At 45.1% G+C, this 27,613-nt stretch overlaps 2 long non-coding RNA genes across 2 annotated transcripts; both read left to right on the forward strand.

Annotated features, from left to right (window-relative positions):
• Positions 1-8,140: 8,140 nt before the first annotated feature.
• On the forward strand, positions 8,141-13,567 carry LOC146210150 (uncharacterized). Its single transcript, XR_014708346.1, has 2 exons — positions 8,141-8,895; positions 9,483-13,567. It is a non-coding gene; the product is annotated as an uncharacterized LOC146210150 (long non-coding RNA).
• A 3,664-nt stretch (positions 13,568-17,231) lies between these two features.
• Positions 17,232-19,287, forward strand: LOC146210151 (uncharacterized). The gene is made up of 3 exons (XR_014708342.1): positions 17,232-17,383; positions 17,714-17,820; positions 18,886-19,287. It is a non-coding gene; the product is annotated as an uncharacterized LOC146210151 (long non-coding RNA).
• Positions 19,288-27,613: the final 8,326 nt, after the last annotated feature.

Raw genomic sequence — 27,613 nt, forward strand, 5'->3', positions numbered from 1 at the left:
AACGACGCATAGAAGACGCAGATGCTATAGTATGCGCGTAATTCGCTGCCGCTAGACCATTATTACAACGTCAAAACGTTTAGTTTACTATATGGCGGGATTTTCGATCAGCTTTTAACACGCTGCGAAAGAGAGGTTGTAAGACCGGCACTCGGTTTCTCACCATGAACAAAAGCTGCGCAATAGGCTCGAAGCTAGGCCACAGTTTGCCCAACAATTTGACTCGGGTGGTCTTTCTGGACTCCTGCGCAATTCATATTTTGCAACATTCCTGTAGAGTGTTGAAGCTGAAACATTTTATCTGCTTGGAACAGAAAGCTCACACTTGAAGTAATGAAATTTCATGTGCTTTTGCGGCTTCGCTTTTTGCGAAGTCAAAGAAACGCGACAACAATTCCCAAAGGAAAATATAATTAAATTTCCTTGGAAGTATTTCACGTGTAATATCAACCTTGTTATAATTTTCTTAGGGAAACAATTATAGCCTGATTAGTTCTGTAAAGAGTAGTCGCCAAGTCGCCCCATTATAGTCCTTTAACTAATACATTCGATTACTCATATTTCGTACCACACACTCGAAAATAAACACGCATTAGTGTCCGAATTTGAATTTAACCTTATATTAATTACTTGCTTATTAGGTGCTCCTCATTTGTTTCGCAGTTTTCCGTTTTCTCTCGGTGCGCGACAAGAACCGCAGTACTTGCCAAGGTGGCACGCAATTATAAGTGTTATTTTTTTATTTGCTCTGTACATCTACCATTGATATGCTATTAAACGTCCACACTCAAGTGCCCACTACAACCGCATTCCTTAGTAAGTGACTGGTTTAATTTTTCGTATTTTATTTGAAGCATTGCCCTAGCTGTACTTGACTTTTTTTTTTTTTTTTATCTGTACAACTGTTTCACCCTTTCGTGAGCGGCACGTAAACAATTGTCCGTGACATATATATTTGTTAATCGCTAACAAAAAATAAATCCTTGAGTGGCGTTTATTTTCGCCGGTACCCAGTGCAATGCTTCAATTCATATGGTTAAGAATAAATATATTTTGCTCGCGCACTGTAATTTGTGTAAGCGGTGATTAATGGTGCAGAAAGAACACCAATTAAGGAGATAAATTACAGATTGCTGATGATTTAAGATAATTGTTCAGTCATATATTGATAAGCGCAAGCTGCAAAATATAAGCAGGTGTTCGTAAAAGATTCGCAAAGAGCCCTCATAAAGCTCAATTAAACATTGATTCTCACGTATACTGTTTTCCTCCGCGTATAATACCGCTCCTTACGGGAAGAACGAATACAAAAGTCCACGCTTCGTTGGAAACAATGCGTACAAATATCTCATCTGACGATTTGTGGCTGTCCGCAGGAATAAAAAAAACGTTGAAAGAGTTTCAAATAGCGATTCAAACATCGCACGCAGCTCTGAAGGAATACCAAAGCGTGCAAGGCATCTCCACAGAGATGTAAAGGAATTGCATGGATCAGTTTAAGCCCCTGGAACAAGTAGCCTCTTTATTAAATACTGCACCAATGGCGTAGCGTTGGAAAATAGCTCCAAACAGTACCGCGCCGCTTATCTGTACCTCCGCTGTCCCCGCAGCGGCTACGCGCCGAGCGCCGAACGTGGCACCCCTGTTGCAGGTCGCGCCCTCTCGCGGAAGTCGGTTCCTGTCATCGCAAAAGCGGCCCGCTCTCCGGCGCCGGTCGTCACACTGCCCAATCTTCTAGAGCACTATATCCTCGCCTACCTTCTTTCTTTTCGCGCATGCGCAGCTTATCAAGATCGCGCGGTGGCGACCGGGGGCCCGATCCTCGATATTCGCCTTCCCCTGGCGGCGCCATATTGTCTTTCTGATTGGCTCTGAAAAGAGTCACGTGCTTCAAACTTGTGGCGCGAAACCATCAGTTGAGGCAAGCACTTTTAGCGGTTACGTCAAAATGACGTAGCCGTGAAAATTGATTTCAACCGGAGCTATCCTTGTTGCCTGGATGACAAATACGAATGATTTTGGAGTGGAAGCAAAGTTACTGATGGTGGTTTGGAGAACACTTACGCTCGATTAACCAATGTGATGAAAATAATGGCATACTGGGAAGGAGCGGATGCTCAAATTTGATTGGCTGGAGCTATGTCACGTGAAACACGTGATACGCAGGCATATTTAGATTACGTCAAATTGACGCGTCATGACGTAACTGATGTGCCGCCATTACCGAAAATGCTGACGTTTGGCTAGGGTGGCTAGAACTGTGTGAAAAGCGCGGCGCGTTTCCATTACCGGAAATGGCACCGCTGCTCACCGATGCCGCTAGGGGCGCTGATGCTAAGGGCGCTGTTAGGGTGGCTATCCGCGGTCGCTGCTATGCATGGGGGCAAGTGCGCGGACTGCGCATAATTGCATGATTTGCGCACCGTGGTTTGGCTTTAGAATGCCGCTGAAGGTGAGAAATGGCTCGGTGACGGTGGTTTGTCGACACAAAACAATTATGAGGCCCGAGTTAAGAAATATTCACCAATCAGAACGGCATTCTGTCTAGAGCAGACGACACGCAGTTGCGAGAATCAATTTTTTTTTTCGGCATAAATTTGCGGAGGTTTAATTTAACGGCAGCTGGACCACTCATAAGGTTCAATTTGTGTGCTGGCATGAAAAGTAGCTGACACAGACCCTCAGACACCTTTCTAGAACGCCCATCCTTCTCCGCGCTGCTAGGGTGATTCGCTCCTAATGCCTTCAGATTTTAATTCATTTGCTTTCATCTCGGCTTCCTCAACAATGTGTGGCATTTTTGTTTATTATCACCACCTTTGCCTCCTGCGGTGGTTTTCTTCGAAGTCCACATGTCGACTAGAAGCTAATAACAATCTGCCTCTTAAGAGCTTCAATTTCAAGCTCATGTGATGTAAACAGAGCATGCAAATTCGCGCTAATACGGTGAGGAAAATTTCAACATATGCGGAAGGTGTTGCATGCTTTTCTTTTGCTCTTTAGGTGATTACATGGCAAGACTACTCTGTGTCGCGCAGTGCGTTTGTATCGTGAAAGAATTTGTGGGGTTTTTCTTGCCGAGGCCAAAAGGAAATGGCAAAATTGTACTGGAGGGCTACAGATTAATTTTTCGCCCCATTGAGTTCTTTTAAATGCTTTGTAATCTGAGCAATCGAACGTTTTTGAATTCCCTCTTCTAAGAAATGCTCCAAGGAAATGTAGCTCGTGGAGCATAAAAAAAAAAAAAGAGATGAGTGCACTTACCCAGCAAAACAGAAAAAGACGTGTTTCTGACAGAATACTTGTTTATTAAATCTATCATTATGTGAAAATACGGTCGCCGGCATGTGTACATGATGGTACCCAAAAAAGACTTCAGGTGTCTAGAGAATGAGAAGCACGCATGGCTTCACTCTCTTGGCTTTCCTTTCATCTTCCTTTTGATTTACCCCTTTCAAAAAGAAGTGAACCCGGGTTAAGCAGTAAAATTTAACTACAGAATTCGTCAGAGTAGGTGAGTGCTGGGGGCAGCCTATTTTTGTTGTTTCGCCAATCATTTTCCACATGTCAGTCACCGACTTAGCGTGGAGACAAGTTCTGCTGAAAAAGCTAGTAATTTTGTTCTCTAGTGTCATAATAAGGTTGTACAGGGAGTGTGTGGGATACAAAAGCCCGCCAAGGTCCCACAGCATCGATGCTTCTGCGGGCAAATCGGAGCTGGGCACGTCTTCTTTCTTCATTAGGCAAGCATCCTTGCAGTCCTCACAGTCGACAGACAACACACGTTTCCTTGCCACATAGCCAGCGATATAATATATAAGGCGGGCATCACTTCGTTCAGCTGAGTAGGAAGCATGGTCCACAGACACTTCAGCTGCATCGCATTGGAGTGGTCGGCTTTCTTCTTCTTGCTCTCCACCGTCGGTTCCTTCGCTTTCTCTCCTTTGGCAGAGTCCTGCTCAAATATTTAGGTAGGTTCGGAAAGATGGTTGGAATCGCATCTTCTTTTAGGACAGGAACAGCTCGGGGCACTAAGACCTCCTTCCCGTTTATGTTGTGCTTGAAGTTCCGCACAATAAACCTATCAAGGAAAGAACGAAGAGAACCATGCATGAACTGAAGTCTGTATACGAGAACACAAATCACACCTGACGATCAAGACAGCACCAGCGGCCACTAAGGCAAGCACCTGAGAATGCGCATATACAGCGCTAAAAAGCGCGCCGTGGGATAAAATAGTTCATACCTTGCGTCAAAATGTTTCTCGCACACAGCAGAATTCTCTTCCAGTTGCTTATCAGCCCTGGGAATGGCGTTGGTCCATTTGGCGAATAACTCTTCCGAATTTGGAGCTCGGAAGAGGGACACTTTTTCTGTTGCAGATCTGTACCCAGAATTGCATCCAGGCACGAAGCACCAGCGCTGTGTCTTCTTTTTTTTTGCTGTTGGTGGCATTCTCAAAACCGAGCAGACAACAAAATAACCAAAAAATTTCAGAACGCAAAAAGCAGCGCGTGCGATGCGTTCTTACCACGTGCACAACGCTACTGCAGCAATGCGCCGGGCTGCTTGCTCTGACGGCGCCGCTGTCTTCAGCGCCCCCACGCGGCATCGGCGCGCTTTGGGGGCAGCTTTCGCCGGCCGCTTTGCACACCTCAAAAAGTTCTAGCACGGCCGCTCAATGGAGGCGCACTTGGGTGCGGCCCGTCGCGTCGCCCAGAAGAGCCGTATTGCGCCTAGTTCTCATCGCCACCGCTGCGGCGCCACCGCTCCGGGACGAGTCCGGGCGGAGAGCTGCGCGCAGCGGCCGTGGCTGTGCTTTCGTTTCGGCGTCCGCGTGGTTGGCGCTTGCTCAATTTAGGATTATGAGCGGCGTTTCACACATTATGTGATGCTATGTGCAAGTTTGCTATTGATAAGGTGATAGAGGCAAGTCATCATCAATATGCTTTTCCAAGTCATTTGTGGTCTTCCGTTTACAACGAGAACGAGGCAGTCGTGTGCTTCGCTGAGTGCGCACCCATTTAGTTGCGTTTCAACCGCTGTAATAACGTATTCGATATTGCAATCTTGAAATCGGGACATGGTCAGGGGCCATTTATTCAGCGTGCACTTTTCTGGAAACTTACAATTCAGGACGTAGCGTTCAACATTATTATTGTTCAGCATGTTCCTCTCTTTTCACTGGAAATAATATTCAAGTGGGTACCATCACCAAAACATACTAGCTAACACAAACTGTTGCAAAAGAAACAACACAAGACAGCCAGTTCAACGACACGCCCGCAGGCTCACGCAATTTTTTTCTCGTTTGATTATGAAGCCGCGTGATGCACAGAAGACACGTAAGCTTATTTTACAAGCGAAGAACTTTTCTCGAAAAAGGTTTACGGGCAAGCGTGATTTTTTCCACTGTCTAATTAATGTTGCCTGTCCAGTTGGTCAGCAGTGGTCGCATTAGTTTGGTTAGGTCCTTAGTGTGACTGCGGTCTTCTCTCTCGCAAACCAACTCCGGAAATTCCACAAAATAGGGAAGAAGGGATGAAACTAACACGTGGCACAGCTTGCTGCTTCTTATGACCTGCGGGCACTTCATCACCTTGCTAACAAAGGTGCATGTGATTTTCAGATACCTTAGGCGTCCATCATCAAGAATTTTGATAAGTCCAGGGTTTTGCAGGAATCGCAAGGCACAAAATTAATAAATGGATGGGGGCTAATAAAATAAAATTATTGACACTCTAAAGTAAGCACTAGAAGTTATAACTTTGGTAATATATAAATAATGAAAACACGGGCAGGCACTGAGAACAGAATAAATAAAAATGTTTCATGAGATTCTGTAAAACTATTCGTATACTTTCTCTTCAAATGGACGTGCAAGGTAACCAGCCAAGAATGCAATCGGTGCTAACTCTATGTCAGCTGCTGGTTCACATCACACATGAATGAATCCAAGCTGACTCGAAAACTCTCTCGCAGCAGACGTGATATGGCAGTTGGCAAGGTACTTTCATAATCACGAATGCCAAGTTTTATAGCTGCCTATTGTTGACAGGTGCATTTGCAGACTGATACTGGCAAGATGCCAACCTGTACAAAGCATGGCAAAATGTGTATAATCCCAGTCGATATATTCTTTTTTTTGTTTTTTTTTTTGCTAGTGGTACCTTCAGTATTTTCTCCGATGTGAAAACTGCAGCCCTTGCGTCAACTTTGTCGTTCCCGCCTTTGAATTGCCTTAGGCTGCTAAAAAGCGATACTATAGACCCGCTTTCAGAGCCTGCTTTAGGGCGTATCGGAAGCTGAAAATAAGATTCGGGTAAATGTAATGCACTAGTAAGGCACACAGAAGACATTGTTGTAAGATACTTGATGTGATCAAGAAGGTCCTTAATTTGCGCCACTGTGGATCTGGTTGTCATAATTGTCACTTCGTACGTTTGTTTGGTTAGCCTTTGCTTCGACGGGCCTCCTTGGACCTGAATGTCTTCGATATGGCAAAGTCCAACTCAAACCAAGAAAGTCGCTCGTCATCTGACAAATAGAGCGGCTCCTCTTGGTGTCTCCATGGCTTCACTTATGCGATGTTGGGCAAGGCATACCATTTTGATATCATCGTCATAAAAGGGATCGTGGCGCAGCTATCTTGAAACACACATGCTTCAGGATGACACGGGGGGTTGTCCAGAAGGAAATGAAGTGTAGCTATAACAAGTGGGGAAAATAAAGCTATTGACCTGCGCACATTAATTTTTTCAATGTTGTTTGTCTCAACATGAGCCCGCGTGAGTAACTTAACTTGTAATGTAGGCAGTTCGGGAACACGGAGGGGACAGCTGAAGGAAGCAGGATCTTCAGTTTTATGTTCTTCATGTAATCGTCATCTGTGAAGTGCAGTGAGTATACCAGTGACTTGTCACTGGGCTCCCACCGGCTTCCTTTTCCATCCTAGCCCTCCCGAGATATGTTTTTCAGCCATGCTGCTCGACGTTGTGAATCGCACGGGAACTCATGGTAACCGATCTTTTCTTGCTTTCGTGGTGCACAGCGGCACACAGCAGTTGTTTGGCATGGTGCTGCATACGCTTAGGACGCTGTTGACACAGGCACCGATGACACGCATGCAGAACTATCAGAATCACGCGGTTATGGTGAGTAGTCAAAACGATAACACGCGCCAACCCAGCCAGCGCGCTCCTTCCGCGTCGTCTGCTCGTCCGTGCTCGGCGTGCCGGCGGCGCTTTGTCCTGGAGTGGTGGCGCCCCCGCGGAGAATGACGGCGGAAACTGTAACTTCTCCCAATACGCGCTTCCCCAGCCATTGAGGCGCGACGCGACGGGCCGCACCAAGTGCGCCTCCATTGAGCGGCCGTGGTTCTAGCCACCCTAGTTTGGCCGCCATAATTTCGCCGAGTGGCGAGGTGCCCGAATTATGCTAATGACATAGAGTTCCTTACACTAACTAGAGGGAAAGCTGACGGCGCTGCACTTCAGCCACCATGGGCGCGCTAAGAATCATGGGCCGGTGTGCTACTTGCTGCGGGACAGTCGGTTTTTCTCGGGTACGTGGAGTGGCGTTACTGCGATGTTTCTTTTTTGTCATCATCATCATTTGAAGGTGCGTACATAGACCGCGAAAGCCATAGTAGCGAAGGCTCAAAAGCAGACGTCGCCAATAAATGGTTTTGTTTCCCAAAATGCAACTAAAAACTTTCTTAAGTGATTGCACAACCATAAATATTTTCATAAAGTTTTTTTATTTCAAAGTTTGCCTATTAAGTGCGAAATATTGGTATTCGTGCTGCTCAAAACTAAGCCAATAGGAGAAAGAGCCATCGCTTATATTGGATAAATATCACACTGGCATGCTGTTTCTTTCTCTCTTTACAATTTATAGTCACAATATTCAATCTTAGGGCATTATTTACGGTAGAACAACGTTTATCTTTGCATTAGTTTTGGCCAAAAGTTGTAGTTCTGCACTCGGTAGCTCACCGGCCCATGATGCTTTGAGCGCCCATGGTGGCTGAACTGGCCGTCTGGAAACTCCATGTAAACGCCCATAGACGGCAGCACAGCTTTCCCTCTAGGTAAGAGTAAGAAACTCTATGGCTAATGAGACTATGGCGACAGGCAAGCTGATTTATGCAGCCGTTAGCCTACCGTAGTTTCTTAGCTTGTTATTAAAAGTAAAAGGATAACTTTATATACACCTTGCATGGCTTTTAAACGCAATAGAAAGGCAAATAATGAGCGCGTATGAAATAAAGGACGCTTGAGACAATCTGTAATGGGGGCAGAAGCTTGCGGCCGCGTGACGGCGCTAACTGCTTTCTTATTTCAAACCCTTTCTTCCTATGGTAAGAAATCATTGGTCTGTGCGGTTATGATAACCCAGCAATGGCGGCGGCCATGGAGGGAGGCATGAAGGGAGGTACGCTTTCATTATAGTGAACTAGAATATATATTCTAGTTCACTATAGCTTACATGGAGGAAAGAAAGAACTTGTACGCTTATGAGTGGTCTTCGTGCCGTTCGTCGTCTGCAAGTAGTGATCGAGGATTTGCTGCAGCACAGCAATGCTGTCAAATTGTCTTGAAAGATAGCTCGTCAGTACAGTCAGATCAATCATCTGACGAGGAGAGTAGTGTGGCGGCTTTGCAAGCTCCGAGGCGAGAATTGTCCTGCGCTCGGAATGTTGAACTGTTGAGCTACTGGTGCTTCGGGTGTGATCGCCAGTGGTGAACGCCTCTGATGTTGGATGGCACGAAATGTATTCGTTCGGCCGAGCGACAAGCTCCCGGAATGTGTCGGGCTTCTCGATGGGTGTCGACCAGCAGGGCAACGCAGTCAATCTGCTGGAAATGGTGCAGCACGTCGAGCATCACAGAGGTAAGTGCAATAAGAAAACCTGTAAAGGTGACTGTTCATACAGCGTCATTCGCATTCAAGTTGTACGCAGGCGGGAAATGACTGAAGATTAAAGGAATACTCACAGGACGCATGCGGCGAATCCGATATTTTTAATCAGCACTTTGCGTTGCTTTTAGCTGCATATTTCTACGACGCATTATAATTTTCTTCAACTTCTCTACACTGCACGAACTTAAAAAAAAAAAAAAAAAAAAAAAAAAAAAAAAAAAAAAAAGCTGAGTGTGCTTGTAGTTGTCAAGATTTCTTGGTTAATGGTTTCGACGACCGAGGAAGGAAAAACAAGTGAAATCGCCTGATATAAGTCGTTCCCTTAATTGCAAAAAAAGAAAGAAAAAGTTAGCCACAATACAATTTCCGCCACCAAGCCGTCTTTACCTGTTACGGAAATGGTTCACTTAGGTTTAGGTTTTGCACTGACCATTTCTTGCATTCATAGATTACACTTTACCGCAGCCTAGCTTGTAGCTTTGATGATTTTGAATGTTCCTGTGCCATGCGTGTTTGATATTTTATTTGCATATAATTTAGGCACTAAACATTTGCAGGTGATCGTGTGGACCTTGTGCAGCCGTTGCAGCACTTCCGATCTGAGTCATCATGTGGTGAGAAGTCCTGGGGCCATATTCAACATCATTAACCTCTCTGCTAGGCTTGTATAATCTGGGAGGCCACGCCTTGTCCCTGGACGGCCACATCAGATGTGAAGTGCTATGCAGATGGACAGCTCTTTTTGAAGATCGTTACAGCTTGTAGTGTGTGCAGATCACATGACATTGACGCCACCTGCAAATGGTAATCGCAGCAGGAACATCAACAAGTACAAGGAAGAGGACGTGCAACATTTATATTAACTCGGACAGGAACAACTTGATCACCTGCACTTGAGATTTTCACTCGCTGTCATGATTTTGATATATGCCACAAGTGATCAATGTGCACATTCTTACTGCTTCATGTTCGATAGCATACTGCTGAAAAGCCGTCCAAGTCTTAATTTTTTCTGTGGTTTTGAGATATAACCATCTCTTTGGTGTACATTTTGTTGATAGCATGTGCAAGAACCAAGTTCAGCTTTGGGGTGGCGCAGTGGTTACGGCGCTCGACTATTGTTCCCAAAGACGCGGGATCGAATCCCGGCCTCGGCGGCCGCTTTTCGATGGAGGTGAAAAGCAAGGCGCCCATGTGCTGTGCGATGTTAGTGCACATTAGTGCGATGTTAGAACCCCAGGTGGTCGAAATTTCCGGAGCCCTCCACTACGACGTCTCTCATAGTCTGAGTCGCTTTGGGACGTTAAACCCCACAAACCAAACCAAACCTTTCCTTGGTGCTATAATTTTTTGTCTACCATCTGTAGACATACTGAGTGTATTCTACAAGTGCTGTGGCCCTTGCTGAGAGCTGTCATTCTTTGTTGTATACTTTGCTTTTTTGTGTTCTGCTTAAACTCAGTGTGCATTTTATTAAGTGCTTCATGTCAATGAAACACAGGAAGGTACAAAAACGTTCTCCTTCTACCTCCAGAAGTGCCATTCTGAGTAGGACATGCGGGCAGCAACAGTTCACAATTCACTTTGGTGTTTGTGGCAAGCAGGCAGCCTGCGATGTACTACTTCAGTGAGAATATTTGACATACGTGCACCCTGGTGGATGTGTCTGCAGTCGTTTACCATAGCAGAGTCCATTTCGTTACACCTATCTTGTGTGCTACTAGGGTGAAATGTGAGGTGCCCACTGTGTTTTTCCACAAACTGCAGAGTGAAGCGAGCTGTACTTCTTTGTATTTGGTTGCCTTTATGCTTGTTTTCTATTGCTTCCTTCATATGCTGAATGTAGATGAACAGCAATCAACTAGTTTTCCCAAGGATAATTTGTGCATCTATTTGGTGGTCATTGTCTTTCATTGTTGTATGCACGGAAAATGAGGCCCCCGCCAACTTGTCAACCCATTTTGGCAATTTTAGATTCCACTTTTGCAAAATTTGCCAGTTTCATTTTGCACTGCAATTACTGATGCTTTGTAGTGATGTTAATCAAGATCCCAGATAACCTGTTTAACCTCTGCATCATTTGTGTGGCTCGGCAATCAATGAACATTTTTGTATTCTTCAGTTTTTTCACAAAGGCAACTATTGACTTCTCTGTTTTGTAACTAGGTGATATTGATGTGCATGTGCACCCACTGGCAAAAGTTCTTGAAGGTGGCTTCGCAGGGGAAAGAATGCATTCATTTGTGTACGGGATAAATTGCTTGACATTTCATGTTTCACTATATAACTCATAGTCACAATAATGATGCACAAGCGCAGGAGTGAAATAAAAACTTTTTGATAAGATTGTCCTTCATAAATTTTTGACTGCAGCTCTACAAAATGCTTTGCTCCTTTTGTGCATTGCTACATATCTTGTTCCATAAAATACCTCCCTCCATGATAGCGTTGTGTGTAGTCCTTCCATACCTCTATTATGAGGCTGCTATCTGGGCCATTTGCTTCTTGACACATTCTTGCTGCTGCCACATGCCCTCCGGCACTCACATATGTTAAAAGAGGGTTGGTAAAGCTCACATATTCATGCTCTAAGCCACTGGAGACTGGCTTCATCACTCGAGATGTTTATCGAATGATTGCAGCTGTGTATAACTGCTTCATTACTTTTTTTCTGTTAGTTGCTTTTGTAGCCTTCATTGTTCTTTGTGAGCTTTAAATTGAGAATTTTAAGGAAGGGGCACAAATTTTATGCCAATCACTTTCATTTCATTTATATAGAAGCACTTTCAAGGAAACTTGTGTTTCATCATCACTTTTCAACATTTTGTACCATTGTGCTAGTACTGAGTTGTATAACTTTTTGCTCTCATAAGTGACAGCTGCGCTAGTTTCACTTACACCTATCCTATTGTCGCATGTGTTTTCTATGTTATCTAGTATCCCTATGCTTTCCTATTATATCAGCTTCAGCAATCCTCTCTGCATTTAACCCTCAGAATGTGCTGCATATTTTGCACGTCTGCTATGTGTACAGCCTAAATTGAACACCACAATATATTCTTAAGATTGCATTCAAAAGATAACTTCCTGAAGGTACAATCCTATTGAACACAGTAGACGTCATACTATCCATAAGTGAGCCATTCTTTTTCATGATGTATTGAAGAATTTGTGAACAAAGCGATTTCATTTTATCTTGACCACATTCGTCTGTTGTTTCTGTGGTACAGCCTCTGCCACAGCTGCATCTATAACTCGGCTGTTGACACTGTGGTCAAATGTCTTGCGAGCCAGCAGAGCCTAATGTAGCGTTGATGTTCAGCTATTGGCTTCTTGCTTTTTTTTTTTTTGATGCAGCAACGTTAAAGCCTCTTTTCTTCACAAAACGCGACGTTGTGAGTGGAAAATCTTGGGCACATTTCAGACAGGTGACATGGCCGAGTACTCAGTGTGATGTCTCTGGCTTCACCTTTGAGATGAATGTGTGAGGTGATAAACCTTGCAGGATCTTTGGGTAATAAGACAGGCAACCCTTAGGCCATGGAAACGCATCCGTACAGCTTGGTTAGAGTGGGCTTTATAGGTATCTAGACAAGTGCTCTTCCACATAATTGGATAACTTACAGGTATATGCTACTGATATGTATCATAGAATAAATACTAGATGTTAGCAGTAGCAAAGTCGATTCACACGAATGAGAGTCTGCAGACAGGAGCCATAAAAGCTGTTGTGTCATAGCGGTAAATGCTGAGTTTGCGTGTCCCCACAATTGTTTTTAGAGCATGAAGTTTTCAAGTGCTGTGCTGGTTTGCCTGATAGCCGTCACACTGAGTGACTTGCTGAAATAATGCTTAAGGCTTGTCTTCCTGAGCCAAACATTTCTCCTTTTTGGTAGACTGCATAAAGGGAACATTCTAGGTGTGGCAGGCATTTATGCACAGATAAAATCATTCTTACACACACTATAACTACCTTTGCCCTGTCCATAACAGAATCAGGGAATACTTGCTCTGTCCCAGGTGCCGACTACCATTTAAATGACGTTGAGTTCCATAATCTTTGATACTGGTAATACTGCGGAACGCATAGCATCCCTTGACTGTAGTTGCAGCCTAGTGGTTTGAGCATTTGGGGACCAATCCTCAGTGGTGTTGGGTACTCTTTGGTAAAACAGTGGGTGCTTGCTTTGCTGGTGCTGGGGTTATCTTGGGCCAAACACTTGGAGAATGGGTTTTTGACCCTATCTTGTGTTCCCTTGCTTTGTATAGCTAATTTCTCTTCTTTGGTCTCCAAGGCCGTGCCACCTTTCAGATATGGCGATGAGCTGTACAAGTACAACAATACTGTAATTACTTGAATGCGTGACAGCCTTTCATTTTTTAGGCTGTGTATTGTAGAGTGTGTAGTGCTGTAAATAAATTTTGTATTGTTTTGTATATTGTAATTTTCAGTTTTCTTATAAGCAAGGCTTCATGTCAGGTGCATGTAAAAAAAAATGCCAAAAAGTACCGAAAGCAAATGATACACCAATTGTTAGTCAACGACGAGCTGTTTAAAGCTACAGGGAATGTGTTACGTGAGTAGCAGGTCTCTTAAAGTGTGCATGTTTTACCAAAATAAAGGACAGAAGCTATACTGCAACCTGTTGGAAGAACCATGCATACAAGACGCACTAGCTGCAAATCATACGCTCATTTAAATCACGTTTAGTTTTCCAATGATATGCAATCAGAATGTCGAAAAAGTAAATTTCATGCTTTATTCCCATATTTATGCCCGTATTCAGGTGAGGTTCATTTGAGCATGTTTTTGAGTCAGAGTGTAGAGAGTGGATGTTAGACAGTTGCACGTTGGACATTATGCATTGCTGGAAGAGCACACAGGGGATGGCACAGCCAATACAAATCATACAGTATTATCACCTACAGTATGAACCTTTGCCAAAAAATCCAGAACACCACCCTGATGTGCTGCAGGCCACATTGCTGCAGGCCTTGCAATTCATGCCTCTTTTTGTCGAATATTGTTCCTGTGCATGCTTCTGTTTTTCTTTTTTGTTGCTGTTACTTTTTACTTACGGTGTCTTTAAAGTCACGCTTGCTTTCCCCTTTGGCTCCCTTGCTTCACTCAGAGACAGGTTCGGGCTTTGTGTATATAGCATGTGCACTGGTTAATGTGTGCATGAATGCTACATTCAATTGACAATTGCTTCAAGAAAATGGTTTCCGTACTGCATCTAGCTCATTGTAATTAGGCATCATATATCATATTCACTCTTCATGTCTGTTCCTTCACTTCCTGATCGTCAAATAGTATATGTGAAGGCATATCTCTAGCTGACCTCATCACCCTTCTCTCCTCTGAGGAATCATGCTGCACTGAAAGAAAGTGCCGGATGCTATTGCAAGTGCAAAACTGGTAAACAGTAGCAAAGGAACTAGGCTGTACCTGACAAATTTTGTTTCTCTTGTGACATTGTGGTGTGATGTGCACCTGCATCAGACGAGCAGTGTTGCTACTTTTATAAAATGTTTTTATGCAACATGCTCAGAAACCAAGCAGAATAATACCGACAGCTTTTTTTTTTATTATTATTATTTTAACGAGGCATCTGCCACAACAGAGTGACACACTCTGCATGCGGTGAAATGTGCATACAGCGTGCTATGTCTAATTCAGGGCACATTAAATGCCATCAGCGTGAAAGCTAACCTGTTGCTGCCAGTGGGCATCTGGATACACTTTTCATTGCATTTTCATTGCTGCCAGAAAATCTTATCTGCTTATTTTTGCGGCTGCGTGAAAACGTCCCCGCCTCGATGGCTCAGTAATGATTATAGACGCTCGGCTCTCTGACCCGCAATATGTGCGTAGCCCAGCTACGACGATCGCATTTCGATGGAATTAACACGCTAAAGGTGGTCCGATGTCAGCGCATGCTAAGATCGCCAGATATATGGCCTAATCGAGCTCTCCACTATGCGTGTTTTCACTACGCCGCTCCAGTCGGGCCGATATCTGCACGCTACGCCACAGAAGCCGACACGTATACCCGGCCGTAGCAGACTTGCTAACATGATGGAAACGGTGGGCTGCCGCAGGCAGTTTCCAACGACAGTGATACCCTGAGAAGGCCAGCGTTGTCGTCGGATAGGTGCGTCTCTTCTCTAGAGGCAACTGCAGCCCGAAAATCTGTTGGGCGCTTCCAATTCTCAGTCGTAAACAAATTCTTTAATCCTGATACTCGCCGATTTCTCTGCGCGACTAAGTCCATAAATGAAACACGGACAGCTAGCAACATGCAGGCATCTCAAGTGAGGCATCGCTCACACTTGACGACCGGCTGTTCGTGGGGTTTGCGTCGAGTACCGCCGTTCGCTCAGCCTAGCTGCTGGTGGACGTCCGACAGCGTGTGTACTATGATGCACTGTGGTCGCAACTACCGTTACTATAATAGTACAGTACAGCCGCAATGTATACGTAAGTATCTCACTATCTCCTCAGCCTTGCCCTGCCGCGCGACGCGTGTATGCAGCGTAAACACTGTTCGCACCGACCCTTCAGCTTCTTGGCATCGCAGCGTTGGCATTTTTGTAATCGGCGCCAAGTAGCAGACGACGGCGTTGTTTTTTGTAACTTTTTTTCTTGTTTTTTAAATTTCGTCATCAATTTCTGTTTATACGCGTTTTAGCGCCGCCCCAATATTTACGTCACGGGTACGTCACAACATGGCCGAAAAGGCGAATATCGAGGATCGGGCCCCGGCAGGGCGTCCATCCATCCATCCACCCATGGTACATCGCAGTACATCGCTAGGCCAGGGGTGTGAAACTCCCTATACCTCCCAGCGGCCACGAATTACAGACGCTAGCGCCAAACTCCCCATTATAGGATTATAGCGGGCGGGGGCGCGTAAAAAATGGACTTGACGGGGGAGGCCGTATAGCGGACTGGTCCAAAAAAACGGTGCGCTGAAGGGGGTGTCGGTAGGCTGCTTCAAGCAGCGCGGGTCGCGCGCTCGCGTGCGCCCGCGCCCGGGAAAACGCTCTGCCCGTGGGTTTTCTACCGCATCATCGTTCTGCCGCGGAGCGACCATGCGACCGGCTCGCGGCAGGAACAGTGTGATGGAAAGAAAAACCACAAACATAGCGCTCTCGAGGGCGCAGGCGCTCGCGAGCAAGCGTACCCGACCGCAGCAAGAAATAGCACAGAGAACAGCAGATATCGTTTCTCTTTTTTATTAGCTGCACGTGAAACAGAAAATGAAAAGATGCGACAAGGTATCCCTCACACACGCGCACTTTACATAGCTAACAGTTTACAGTAGTGTTATGTGTTCTGCGCTAACATTGTAATCTTGCATGCTTGCTTTATCACTACAAAAGAACCCAGTTTGCCGGCACTGCTTCTGTCAGCATGTGTACAGTTGATATGAAATTAAATAAATGATGCACATATTCATTCTACGCATTCCATACCATCAAAGCAATGTAGAAACATGAGCAAATACCTGCGTTCTAGTTACCTAGTGGTTGGTATTTGATGCAAGTAATCACATGTCACTGCGCTATACATAACCAAAATGCATGATTAAAAATTTACACTACCCTTCCTGGAAGAACCGTCTTCTTCGAAACGCACGTCTCTCCACAGTACATGAAGGTAACAAGTTCAACAACACGAAACACAGCGGATATCGCCGACTGTAATGGCCAGCACAATCAGCAGACGAGATGGGTCCACGGAACTGGAGGTGCACGCAGACAAGTCTCTCGTCTCACGAAGGGGCGAAGAGCCAGCAGGAATGAGATGCACAGAGTAAAAGAACCGCGACGAAAAATCGCGACTTTGGCCGATAAGTCAACACGCAGAGAATTGACAGCGCTAGGCTACGCAGACGACCGACGCAGACGACAGTTCTAATTCAAAACGAGCGGAGTCGTAACGGTTGCAGCGGTTCACGCGACGAAGCAAGCCACGCAGCGCAGTCGGCGGCGCCGTCAGTGCGAGGGGAAAATTTAGGCGCGAGGGAGAAGTCCTCCTCACAGCTTTTTCTTTCCTCCTTTCGCCCCCGCTTGGGAGAATTAGACGGGACGGAAGACCTGCCGGTCGCCACCGCGCGATCTTGGCAAGCTGCGCATGCGCGAGAAGAAAGAAGGTAGGCGAGGAGGATTTGTTTATAATCTGGCGGATGTGACGTAATAAATTGCTTATTTTTGTTTTTTGCTTGCGTGTACTCTCGTACCCAGACGTTTTTTTTTCATCGCCGCCTCCGCAGCCGCAGTTGCTCTTTTTTTTTTTCTTTTTTTTTTTTTTCCCGTTTTCAATTTTGGCGCGCAGTGGTACAAGCAAGCGGGAGGCTTGTTCGCGCCGCGTTGTTTCAGATTGACCAGACTGGAATGTATTCTGCAAAATAGACTGGGCGGCACCCATCCTTGCAAGTTTCTTCAGACTTTCGTAAGTACAGCGAAAATGCAGCGCAAACCACTTACGGCGGCATCCCGTACTTTCCTCATGGCGCCGCTCTTCTTACGTTACAGCTTGTCTGGAAAGTTTTGCTGCATCGATGCGTTATTGCTAAGTGATCTCAATTCTTTTTTCGGCATCTTGCTGTGAGTCGGTGGCTTCGTAGAGGATCTACGAAGCTCTTTTGCGTGCGCCAGGAAGCAGTCCCTTCAATATCCGTGCTTCGATCGGTCGCCGGCGGCTCATTTTCGAGTGCGCCTCCGTTTTGCTCCCGAATAGCCCTGTCTTAGCAAGAGCAACCATTTCTATTTTTTGTTTCAGTGTGTGCCGAAATACTCTTGCTGCACAGCGTTTTTGGGATCTTGGCTACGTCGCAGCTTCTGCTCATGGGCTCTCCTGCACCATGAATGCCTTGTGGCTCATGAAAGGTGGGTACAAAGTGTGTGCTGGCAAAAACAGGTTGCTCCACAAGAGCGCTACTATATGACATCGAAGTGACCTTATTTCTGAAGCTGGCACTGGGCATGCATTTCGGTCAGCACCGTCACAGCCAAAGCAGTAGAAAAGGGGGAAGGGGGTGGGGGTGCCAGTACATATCTGCCGGATTGTTCTAACCACTAGATAGGACTAACCCGGTCATACGACTACAATTGTTGTATAACATTTTAGCTAAGCGTGATAATATTAATGCTGACATTTTTGCATCAACTCCAGGTGAATTCAAATTCTGTTTCTAGTTATGACTGTATATTGTCTTGTGTACCATACAAGGTAATTGCTGTTCATGGGCACGGTAAAAAAATACGTTTTTCAATGCTCACCAGCAAATCTACTCAGTGACAGTGCTATTTCTGTGGCTATTATATAGATCCTTTTTGTATTCCTGACTAGAGCTGGTGAAATCGCTTCTTTCAGCTGTAGCGCGTTAACAAAATGAATGCTGGTGCATATTTTCCAGTAGCTGTCAAATACAGTGAGAGGGCATTCAGGTGCACAAGGTGGGACTAGGCTGAACCAGTCTGTCCCATATGGAGATACTAGTGCCCACGTAGGCCTGTCATGGTAGGAAATAGAATTGTATAATTGCTCGAAGAGCTTTCCAGTAGCATGTCTTGATGGGCTAGCTGGCACACCACTGCAGTGTGGTTTGGCTGTGCGAACAGGCCAAGGACGAAAGGAACGCACATGGAAATGCCAAGTTTGTTTTATAATTTCTTCATCTGCGTGTTTCTTTGGTTTACACTGCCAAATCATATTCACGCTTTCCTATATGTTATCTTGCAAACAGCAAATGCACTGCTGACACTAGGGGCAAATGTTATTTGCTCTTTTTAGTTGAGGCCAATTTATTTTACTGATAGAACATTAAATGTTTCCATGTGAGTGCCATGCGACAGCTACTAGCATTATACTTTCCTTCTGTGTTGCAGCGGGATCATTCATGTCTTACCTTTACCAGGAGCCGGCATTTATTGCAATCTTCTGATTTCCAGGCCCTTCCCTGTCTGGCGCGTGTGCTGAAACAGGAATCCCTTGGAGGCGATTTGCAGCTTTTGTTCATCATCTTGATTCCGTCCCCACATAGGTAATAGCCACTGCGGTGGCACAGGATTAGAGTGCTCAATTGTTAAACCCAAGGACACGGGATGAAATCCTGGTTGCGGCAGTCCCTTTACAATGGAGGCGAAAAGCAATGCCGTGAACTGTGCGATGTTGACACACATTTAAAGACAAGGTTGTTGAAATTTCTGGAGGCCTTCACTAAAACATGTATCTATGTCCCAATATGGAAACAGTCTGTCCGGGCAATGGACAGGGAGAAAATCCAATGAGGTCATTGAGAGCATATTTACCACGGTACCAGGGGTGAATCCAGGTGCCTACCCTGTTGGGGGGGGGGGGGGGGGGGGGGGCACAGCTAGTATTATTGCGACATATCTGTAGTGCTTCCTGATATCTATTTTTTTACATAGTGTAGACCAGTTGGTGCAAACCTAACTTGCTGGACATGGACATGGGAAGCCAAGGACATGGGAACTCAATACAAAGAAGTACATGGGACAACACTGTTTGGTCTGAGACCCATTTCCAAAGCATTTCACCCCAAAAGAGCCAAGCATCAGGTCGGAGGAAATCCTGTACCAATTGGAAAACTGTTGAGTACCTGGCGGCACCTGAAATCAAACCTGGTACCTTCTGAATGCGCAGCATTTCTTTTTCTTGTGTTCCAGTGTCTTTGGCTGGTCCAATATGTTAGATTTAAGTTTAGTACAATACCCCAAGAAAACAAAAATGACAAAATATTTTTGGTCAGTACATAATCTAATTGCCCACTGTTCTTTTAGTTTTCATGCCATTATTTGTCTATAAAATATATATCCATGAAATTTGTTGCCGCCTAACTAAATTTGTGCAGAGCAAAACACAAAATTTCACCAATCCAGTTTTTGTGTGTGTGTGTGAGTGTGTTTAGGTAAAGACTATCAGTGTTAAAGAAACATTGTTCTACATGCTAGTTTAACATATTTGACAATGGCTAAGTTTAAGAAATAAAAAGCACAGTTATGAGGTTCCTGAAAATTTTCAGACAGCTCGTCTCAGTGCATATTATTATTTTTTTTTAAGAACATTGGTAAGTATGCTGAGCACTGATGTCTTCTTACAATGAAATTTTTTCTAGCTTGGTCAGTTCTTTCAAGAACAAACTTAGTATTATCCTTTAACCATAATCATCACGGAATGACACCTGTAAAAAAAAAAAAAAAAAGACGAAAATGTACTGCATACACCAGCGCACCTTTGACCAAGGCCTTTCTGAATTCATGAACGATCATTAAGCTTTTTTAAGATCTTCCAAAGCCACGTTGAACACCATTAGAACAAGAACCCGAGCAAGGGCTACTACCCCACCAAGACATGATGGCCTTGTGACAGAATCTGCCTCACATTCAGGAGGTACCGGTTTCAATCCTGGTGCTGGTGGGTACAAGATTTCTCCCTGCCTGATTCTGGGCTCTTCTGGGATAAGATGCTTGGGAAAGGTATTCTAGTTCACTTCAGGAAAAGGGTCATGAACCAAAATTCTCGCTTCGTTTTACCATTAGACAACCCTAAGTCCGCTTCGTGCAGCAGAAGCCCACGTGCAGTTCCTTTTTCCTCCTTTCCTAAGTCATGAGCCCTGGTAAGCCAAGCACCAGGCTGGGCCATAGCTGGTACACATTTGAGAAAATTGGAAGTGGAAGTCGAACCCACCACATTGCTGTAATGTGGAATGATGCTGAGATAAGGAAATAGTGAGCCAGCCCAATTACTAACCATTCAAGAAAGACTACTGATTACTCACACTGTGGTTAATTAACAGGATGTACTCAGGGGTGCAAGAGCTCAAATAAGATTTGTAGCGAATTTTGGAGCAGCAAAATCTTCGTTTTAGAGCAATAAAATTCATATTTGGAGCAGCTCACGAGAAAAAAAAATTAATTCAAATTTTGGAGCTGTTAAACAGGGAAGAAACTTTACTTTCGGCACAAAAGAATGAAGAGGTATGAATATCGGACTGTATGAATGTGATCCAAAGGAAGTCTAGCAAAGGCCACCTATCACCGATGCTGCTTGTACTATTTATTTTTGTAAATAAGCTTTTTGTACTGCTAGGCATGCTATCACACACACAAAAATGCGAGTCATAAAATTGAAGAGGCTAAATAAAAAAAGCTAGAGAATATGCTTTTTTTTTTTTTTTTTTTCATTTAGCACGGTTTGACAACCTTAATCATGGGACTTTATGTTGCTTGCAAGGCTCAAAAAACATTGTTTTACTCTCTGCAAAATCCACAACTCGTGTCGTGCGAGGGCAGCTACGAAAGAGCTTAATTTGAAGCAGTGACTGCGATCAGCCTGTGTCCAGAAGCGAGCGCAGTGCAAAGACAAAATGTTGATTAAAAAGCAAATACAGAAACAAAGACAAAAAGAAACGCCGACCAAAAGGCGAAATGGCAAATGCCGAAAGCAAGTTTTAAGCAAAGAAAACCGATGAGCGAGCACATCTTCGGCTTGTGAATTATACTTCTTGTGGACTGGCGGTGGCTTTGACACAATATTTTGATTAAGGAGAGGTGGACGATTATTAGGTTATGTATTTCATGCACAATGCATACTTTATAGTACTTCAATGTTGCAGCATGCATAAATGTTAATTTTGGCAGTTTTGGGCTCCACTGCGGCATTATGGAATTCAATAGCTAGGCTGCTGTGCGTTTCTCGACCTTCTGATGTTCGAAATAAATTTCACATGTTCCACCTCCAGTTGTATTAGCACAAACTTCGGCGGTGATGCAGGCATTGCGAAATCAGGGGTTAGACGAGTCGTATGTGAAAGTGCTGCAAGATATATTTAGTAGGTGCACAGCAATCATAGTTCTGCATAAAAAAGTAACAAAATTCCCATACAGAAAGGTGTTAGGCAAGGAGACACGATCTTTCCAGTACTATTCACAGCTTGCTTAGAGGAAGTATTCAGAGACTTGGAATGGGAACAGTTAGAGATAAGGGTAGATGGAGAATACCTCAGTAATCTGCGATTTGCTGATGACATTGCTTTGCTAAGTAGCTCGGAGGATGAACTGCAAATAATGATTGATGACCTAGATAGCAAAAGTAGAAAGGTAGGCTTAAAAATCAATATGCAGAAGACTAAGGTAATGTTCAACTGCCTCGGGAAGGAACAGCAGTTTACGTTAGGTAGCGAAGCACTGGAAGTAGTAGGCGAATATGTATACTTAGGACAGGTAGTAACCGCAGATCCGGACCATGAAAAGGAAATAACAAGAAGAATAAGATTGGGATGGAGCGCGTTTGGGAAGCACTCGCAGATTATGACTAGCAGCTTACCGGTATCGCTCAAGAGGAAAGTATACAACAGTTGCATCTTACCTGTACTCACCTATGGGGCTGAAACGTGGAGGCTAACCAAGAGGGTTCTACTTAAGTTGAGGATAACTCAGAGGGCTATGGAACGAAAAAGGGAGAGGGCAACATTAAGAGATATAGGAAGCGTGCAGAGTGGGTCAGAGAAATAACTCAAGTTACTGACATTCTAGTGGAAATTAGGAAGAAATGGGCATGGGCAGGACATGTAGTTCGAAGAGAGGATAACCGATGGTCGCTTAGGGTAACAAACTGGATTCCAAGGGAAGGAAAGCGTAGCAGGGGGCAGCGGATGAGGTTGAGAAGTTCACAAAGGTCAAGTGGATGGGAGAGGCCTTTGCCCTGCAGTGGGTATAGTCAGGCTGATGATGAAACACAGAAGCCACCTCCTGCACTATCTGATGATGGGAAAGTGAGTCTATCGACAAGACAGTATAAAAATAACCTTGCTGTACATGAATGAACCAACAGGATATCGAAAACTTCCATGAGCTGCATAAAAAACTAAGATACATCATATAAAAACATGCAGCACTTAAAATACAGTGTTGAAGTATTGCTCCAAAATCACAAGTACCACCACGGCCCACCACGGAAGCAATAGCAGTGGTGCCTCGTCACAAACAGCCCATTTGCGTTATAGGGTTCCTTCAGCGCAGAGGCAGTGACTGAACTGGAAAGCGGTGAAAGCACATGGATGCAAAGAAAATATGAGTAGGCATTAGGCATGCCGCCATCTCAAAATAAAACTAAAATGCCAGTGACGCATGCTACAGTGTCTGAAGCATCGTGATTGGTTATATCACCTCCGCAGAAAGTTGTCACTGAGTATGGCAAACTTTTGCGGATAGTCGGGGCATTTTGGCACAGCATGACGCAAATTTCACGCTTAATGCACAGCTTGGTGCAGAAATATGTAGCCGTATCAAAATATGCAATTGGTGCAGCTGTTGCACCCCTGTGTGCTGTCCGCTCATCATTCTTGGATATTCAGGCACCAAGCCGCTTCTGCTCTTTGAGGCCTGGGAGAGGTCTGTTGTCTTTGCCTTTTTAACTGCTTGGGGCACGACAGATTTTATTAACCCTATTCAGTATACCAACTCTTTTCAGCCTTCCGTTAATAGCTTGGTACGCAGATTTAGGGTGTCTTTGGCAGGCGCACCTCCTGCATATCCTTCAAAACCTCTAGCAGTCTCTCCACTGCTTTGAAGCTCTGTTCGATCGATAGCCTTTGTCCTGCGAAGCTCCCTAGAAACCAAATACTGAGATTGTTGCACTGGAAGTCTCGTCACTGACACGAAAGAATAAGTAAGGGGAACAAAGGACTCCTTTGCGGCGCGACGGAGTCCTGTATTTTTTCTTCATTGTGCATGATCATCCTTTATAGATGTGGTATCGCTGTCATACCTGCTTAAGTGCTTCCGCACTAACTGGGAACCAACATGGCGGCCCACCAAGCCTGACTGCCGTTTTTAGCCAAAATAGGGAACCCTAGCATGAGATGTCACCACCCTAAGCCGGGCGCCGCGGCGCAACATGTAGGCTCCCTATCCTCTGAATTCGGCGCCATCTACTATTAGTGTTAGAAAGCGTCTGCTGTCCCATATTGTTTCCAAGATCATCCCCACGCTTGCAGGGGTGATCTCTGAGGCCATGCTTCCCGCCCTTCCTCGCAAACATCTCCTCGCCTTCGACTGTCTTTTGACCGAGCCACTTTTTTAAAAGAGCGAGAATAAGTGGCGACTCACTGAGCGGCCACTCTTTTGGAGAGCCGTCGCTTAGTGAGCAGTGGTTCTTTTGGAGAGCCGCTGGTTCAGTGAGCCATCGGGAACCGTGAGCAGCGTTTCTTTTGGAGTGCTGTTAGGAACCGTTCTGCCAGAGTTAGGTCTTCTGTTTGCTGCTACTTTAGCGCCATCTATTAGCAGTACGAGAAAGAAACTCCAGTGGGCAGGCACAGGTGGATTGGGCCGGCATATAAAGAAAAGAAAAAGGTGTGCTGTCTGCACAATCCTTCGCACATAGTTGGTCGGCTGTTTCGGCGCCGTGTCGAGGCTCCGCGCCGGCGACCTGACAGCCGCAATGTGTGCATGCTTCGGGTGGTCGCCGCTGTTTTTGTGCGTCTTTTGTTTTGCTTTCAATAATTGCTATGCATAGTTTTCTCAAGCTGCATTACAACAGGGCGAATGTGGAATGCATAGCCCCTTCCGCAGCCAGCCCAGCAGAAAAAAAATATCTGGTTCAGTTATGAACAGCACCGACTGCAGTGCGTCGTGTGCTCAAAACGGGAACAGATGCTTTGAGAAAATTAAAACCACACTTCAGAGCATGAATGGCGAGCGATTCGGCTTGAAGTAGATACAAAATGAATGAATGAATTAAATACGGTCGGTGTATGTATGTGGCGGCAGAAACAGGAAGGTTGAACAAGTTTGGGTTAGGGTACTGGGCCAAAAACCTGTTGCCAGGAATAAAGGAAGCAATGGGAGAAGCCGGGGCGCTGAGAGCTGTGGGCATTGAGAAAAACTGTCGCAAAGTTGAACGGGGTTATAAGAATATACGAAAAACGAATCAGCTAGAGAAAGCATGTAGGAGGAGGGGGGGATTTAGAAAGTGAAAAAGGACTAACGCGGACTCGAGCTACAAAGCGCACACTGCATTAAAAAAAATGATGCATTTACATTATACTTCAGGCTCCTGAGTTCACTGTCTCCGGGAATATAAGAGGGACCTCGAATCGGGTAATCTGCTTTCTCTATATTTATAATTCACTATCTATATCTGTCTACATTGTCACTATCAGTATTTATTAACAGTCAGTCCACACGAGATTTTGGGCTAGAGATTGATGGCCCGAAGTATTTATTAAGGATAATTCTCAGTGTGTTTAATGATGGCCAATGTTATTCAGATAATTTTGAAACGATAGGGTACCAAAAGAACGAAGTCCTCTCTTGGGGAATGGGTGCACCTCCAGTAAATATAGTGGACTTAAATAGAAAGAATCACGTCTAATGAAATATGGATTTTGCTGTTTACTGGGATTTTGTAGTCATCATGAGGGGAGTTAGGATGGACACACAAATATTTCCACGCTTTTGTTTAGTTTTGGGAGGTCGAACGGGTGCGGATCAGTGAACGAGAGAGAGGCAGAGTTGTCTTTCTCTCCAATAGACCACTGTTCGCTCCTGAGCGCCCCAGGCTTAAGTGAGCCAATGAACCGTTCAAATGAGCCGGCTCACTTCAGTGAGCTGAGCCGTTCTGAGCTACTCACTAAAGTGTGCCACTTTGCCTATCTCTAGGTCGTCGTCTCTTCAGCTCACTGTTCCCGAGTCTGCGTCGCTTAGATGGTAGCCATTAAAAGGTACTCTTGAGAAGGTAAAGGTGGCAAACCTGCCACACGGCGGCTGCGACGAGGTACTGGCGAATCCAGGATGTTTTACCCAGCACCTCCACCAAATGTAGCGGATGAAATAGGTTTAATAGAGGTGAACGTTTGAATAATGAAGGCTGCTTGCAAACGGCCCAAAGCCCAGATCAGTCTGCACGCATCTCTCTCTGCGTCAAACTCCTCATTTGAAAGTAAAAAAGGGGTATTTCACATATAAACCTCTCTGGCACCCATTCCATTGACTTATGCTTCACTTCAGCAGACCGTAATGGTTGCGGAGCACTGCAAGTTTCATTTTCAACCCTGTCAAAATGTAGAGCACATGCAGTCGAACCCCGCAATAAAGAAACTTTCTGCAAAGGAATTTTTGTTTTGTTTTGTCCCCGCGAGAATTTCACTCTTGCAAAAGTTGACAAATAAGTAAACATTAGCAATTGGCAAATAAGCTGTAAGTTGTGATGGCCCAAAAAGTGAGCATGGAAATGGCGAATACGCACTTGTCAGAATTCACAACCAGGCCGTGCCGTTGGAGGCGCTGTAAACTGCACGCAGGTAGTTCTCGTTATCTATAGACATATTGCTGACTGTGTTTGCATACATCAATGATCGATGTATGCGAACACAGCTGGGAGGCCTTTTGTGACCTTAGCAATGAACTGCTGAAAGGTTTGAGCTGGGTTCTGAAGTCCAAAGGGCAGTTGTGATGGCTGTTTTAGGTATGCTGGCAAACACAGTGGGTATCTGGTGATGTGCCTAACCAGGTCCACTTTGTTAAAAATGGTGCAGCCATTCAGATGTGATGTGAAGCAGTGGGTAGCTGTCATGGATAGTCTTGGCATTCAACACTTTATAGTCACCGCACGGACGCCAGTCACTTGGATCTTTTTTAGATATGAGATGGAATGACAGAGCCCATGCGCTGGATGATGGGTGTATAATGTAGAGCTGCATCATGATTGAACTCCCGTTTAGCAGGTGACCACCAAACAAGAGGTGTGATCGTGCTGCTGGTGGTGGTCACACCATATGCTTTGGCGGCTGGTGAGATTGCAACGCTTCGCCAGTTACTGAAATTACACCAGGATGTTCTCAAAGGAGGTGACAGTATCAGCATGCCAATGCCAGTGGGGGACAAGGTTAGACTCGACACCAGATATAGATAGCCGAGTGAAGCTGTCTGTCGGGCTACATGCTGAATGAAGCCCAAGTCAAAGTATGATAGGAAATCTGCGCTGATGATTGGGTCAACGTCAGCGATGACGAACACTCATCAAAAAGTGTGGCAGAGTACCAAGTTAAGGGTAAGGGAGCGAAGTCTGTATGTCAATATGGTCGAAGAGATGGCAGCCCATTGCGATTGCCCCGCCAGCTAGGCACGATGGCTTTTTTTGAAGGATCACGCTGACCTCTGCACCATTGTTGACAAGGAACGGATTATGACAGGTCTTGTCAATTACCACAAAAGATGGCCGCATTGGGGAGCCACGAGTTGCCATTAATGGTCTTGAGGGGTTTTTCCCAATCACGAGACGTGCACTCCATAGCAGGATGTAGGAATTGCCAGTCATACCAGCAGTGTTAAGTTATGGCTCTTTGTGCGCGATGGAAAATGGTGACTGGAATATGGTGAATGGTCTCTTGGGACAGGCTTCTGAGTGTCAACTAAGGTAGTAAGCTCATCAGTACATGCCTCGAGGCAGGAAATTGCAGAGTCTGCCAGTGGTGAGACAGCTGTGCCTAGCTGGAAGGCCACCTCATGAACCTGGTTGGTCAGCTCCATGGTTGTGTCACTGGCCACTGGGAAGGCAAGATGCAGATGCTTGGGCATCAGCAAGAGCTGAAGAAGAGCTCTCGAAGCAGTGGAACATGGGTGGTGAGTCCTCACCGAATAGCTGCCAAATCCGGTG

The sequence above is a fragment of the Amblyomma maculatum genome, chromosome 1 (assembly GCF_055883805.1).
Source record: "Amblyomma maculatum isolate TAMU_Amacu chromosome 1, ASM5588380v1, whole genome shotgun sequence".
Taxonomy (NCBI): Eukaryota; Metazoa; Arthropoda; class Arachnida; order Ixodida; family Ixodidae; genus Amblyomma; species Amblyomma maculatum.